At 44.7% G+C, this 2,993-nt stretch overlaps 1 non-coding gene and 1 pseudogene across 2 annotated transcripts; one reads left to right on the top strand and one right to left on the bottom strand.

The window, feature by feature from the left end:
• Positions 1 to 328: 328 nt before the first annotated feature.
• LOC128576180 (U6 spliceosomal RNA) lies at positions 329 to 435 on the top strand. The gene has a single exon (XR_008377285.1). It is a non-coding gene; the product is annotated as a U6 spliceosomal RNA (small nuclear RNA).
• A 1,111-nt stretch (positions 436 to 1,546) lies between these two features.
• On the bottom strand, positions 1,547 to 2,078 carry LOC128576010 (protein transport protein Sec61 subunit beta-like; annotated as a pseudogene). The gene has a single exon (XR_008377217.1). The product of XR_008377217.1 is annotated as a protein transport protein Sec61 subunit beta-like (transcript).
• Positions 2,079 to 2,993: the final 915 nt, after the last annotated feature.

Consider the following 2,993-nt stretch of genomic DNA (forward strand, 5'->3'; position numbering starts at 1 on the left):
CGCGTAATGATTGCTTTCTGTGTCTGTGCATATATATACATAGGCTCGTTTGAAATAAATGTGGATCCAGAAATGCTTTAAAAATAGACTCCAGGCCTGGTGTGGTGGCTCATGCTTGTAATCCTAGCACTCTAGGAGGCCAAGGTGGGTGGATTGTATGAGCTCATGAGTTCGAGACCAGCCTGAGCAAAAGCAAGACCCCTATCTCTACTAAAAATAAAAAAACTGAGGCAAGAGGATAACTTGTGCCCAAGTTGGAGGTTGCTGTGAGCTATGATGCAACAGCACTCTACCCAGGGTGAAAGCTGTCTCAAAAAGATAAAAAATTGTGCTCGCTCCGGCAGCACATATACTAAAATTGGAACGATACAGAGAAGATTAGCATGGCCCCTGCGCAAGGATGACACGCAAATTCGTGAAGCGTTCCATATTTAAAAAAAAATAATAAAAAATTTAAAAAAATACATATATATATATTCCACCTAATCTTAACCTAACTACCATTGACATGTTAGAATACTATGTCATAAAAAAAGTCATTGTCTTTTTTTTTTTTTCTTTAGACACAGAGTCTCACTTTGTCGCCCTGGGTAGTGCTGTGGCGTCACAGCTCACAGCAACCTCCAGCTCCTGGGCTTAGGTGATTCTCTTGCCTCAGCCTCCCAAGCAGCTGGGACCACAGGTGCCCACCGCAACACCTGACTATTTTTTGTTGTTGTTGCAGTTTGGCCAGGGCTGGGTTTGAACCCGCCAGCCTCAGTATATGGGGCTGGCACCCTACCCACTGAGCCACAGGCACCGCCCTTTTTTTTGAGACAGTTTTACTATGTCGCCCTTGGTAGAGTGCCGTGGCGTTACAGCTCATAGCAACCTCCAGCTCTTGGGCTTAAGCGATTCTCTTGCTTCAGCCTCCGAAGTAGCTGGGACTACAGATGCCCGCCACAACGCCCGGCTATTTTTTGGTTGTAGTTGTCGTTATTGTTTTGGCAGGCCTGGGCTGGATTCTAACCCGCCAGCTCCGGTGTATGTGGCTGGTGCCTTAGCCACTTGAGCTACAGGCACTGAGCTATCATTGTCCTTACTGAAGAATAGGAGGGAGACAGTACCCTCATGTTAGCCATTTGCAAGCATGACATTCCTGTGTCTGTAGAGAGAAGTGGTGAGAGTGGGCTACTGTTTCTGGGAGAAAGAGTAGGCGGGAAGAGGTGAAATCTCAAATAAAAACCCTACAGCAAGTAGTATTTCTCTCCCCCACATTAAAAAGTCTTCAGACTTATCAAAGAAAAAAATCTAAAACAGCCTTGGGTGGTTGATTCTGAGAATTAGTGTGGTAAACCTGCTGGGCTGTGTGACATCGTAATGAAATCTTACTGCAGGTGTTCATGTCCAAAGGCTCTAACCCAGTTTGGGTCTGAGCCACAGCCTTGGGATCTCTTTGTGACTCAGTAGTTCCTTTTGCAGGATGTGAATGGGGAGGAGGGTAGAATCTTGCCTACAGTCTTGGCCTTGGTTAAGGTATGCCTTGGGTAAGAGATTTTTTTTTTAATGAATTTAAGTTTATTAGCCATAGAAAAAAACTGATTTCTCAAAATCAATTCTTATTAAGTCCCCTATAAAACAGCAGACTTAAAATTTCTTTCTCATGAACAGAAAATCGCTATACTTTTGGTCCAAGATATGTTGGGTTTTTTCCTTCTTCTTCAGATGACAGATGGATGTAACTGAATCTACGAACGAGTGTACTTGCCCCAAATGTGCAACATAAATACAGAAGCGATGAACAGAAGACTCATAACCAATACTGGAACAGGGCCAACTTTGAGCCCAGGTGAATCTTCCGTGTAGAACGGCCACATGCCCCCAGTGCCTGCCGAGGTCGTGCGGCCAGCGCTCCTTGTTCCACAGCTGGCATTTTTCCTTTGCTGGACAGTGGATCCTGCCGCCTGGGTGGCCACTGCTTTGCTGGGAGAGCCCCCCCGAAGAACCCACATTAGTACCACTGGGGGTCGGTCCGGGCATGCTGGAGACTGGAGGGTCTAAGGGTGCTGAAGTGGACTTCTGGAAAGCTGCAGAGCCCCGAAAGGACCGGTAGCTGGAGAGACTGGCCTGGGTAAGAGATTTTGTGAAATGAAATCGGTTGACTCTAAACTGCTAAGCTAAGGGCTTGAGTGTGAATTTCAGATGTCTAGCCATCCCACACAGCAAGGACTTCTCATGAATCACTCCTTGCTGAGACCTGCACATCTGCAGGGATTTCTGAGAAAGGAAGGGAAGTGTAGATTTCTCCTGTTTTGCTGACTAATGTTTGCTCTGGTTGGGAGGAGACTGGTGTGTCTCTATCCAGTATTTCTACCCATGTCACTTGACGTCACTATTCTGTCCTCTCAGGGGCTGAAAACACCACCCTTTAAACCTGTACCTTCCCTCCTGGTTGCTCCTGTGTTGGGCAGCCGGAAGACCCCACTACCTTTCACACATGTTTTAATCACGCAACACATGAAGCTTGTGAAATACAATATCCACATCATATAAATTGCAATAATCAGCTCTTGACAGATTTCTGCAAAATGTTTGTTGATAACTTCCTTCAATGTCCTGAGACATTGTACAAAGAATCATTGTCAATGTTTCAGAGTGAAAGGAAAAGGAGATAGTTATCGATACTATTTCTCTATTCTAGTATTGCATGTGGTTGGACGCCAACAAGACTTCTAACAGGGTTTAAAATGTCAGCCAGAATGTATAGCAGAGGCTAAGATTCAGTTTCCTTTGGTTTTTATCTAGACAAGCTGGATTTGGGGTTAGCTTGGGGAGAGAGAGGGAGGAATCGCTGGCTCTAATGTTATGTTTATAATTCCCTTTAATGAATCTTTTCTTCCTTTCCCCTTTAATTTGTCCTCTCCTGAGCTTTTTATCATATCCACTAGGCAGCTGGGCAATATTCAACTCTATTAAACAGCACCTTGTCTGAAGAAATTCTTTTAAGAAAAATT

This window comes from Nycticebus coucang, chromosome 23, assembly GCF_027406575.1.
Source record: "Nycticebus coucang isolate mNycCou1 chromosome 23, mNycCou1.pri, whole genome shotgun sequence".
NCBI lineage: Eukaryota > Metazoa > Chordata > Mammalia > Primates > Lorisidae > Nycticebus > Nycticebus coucang.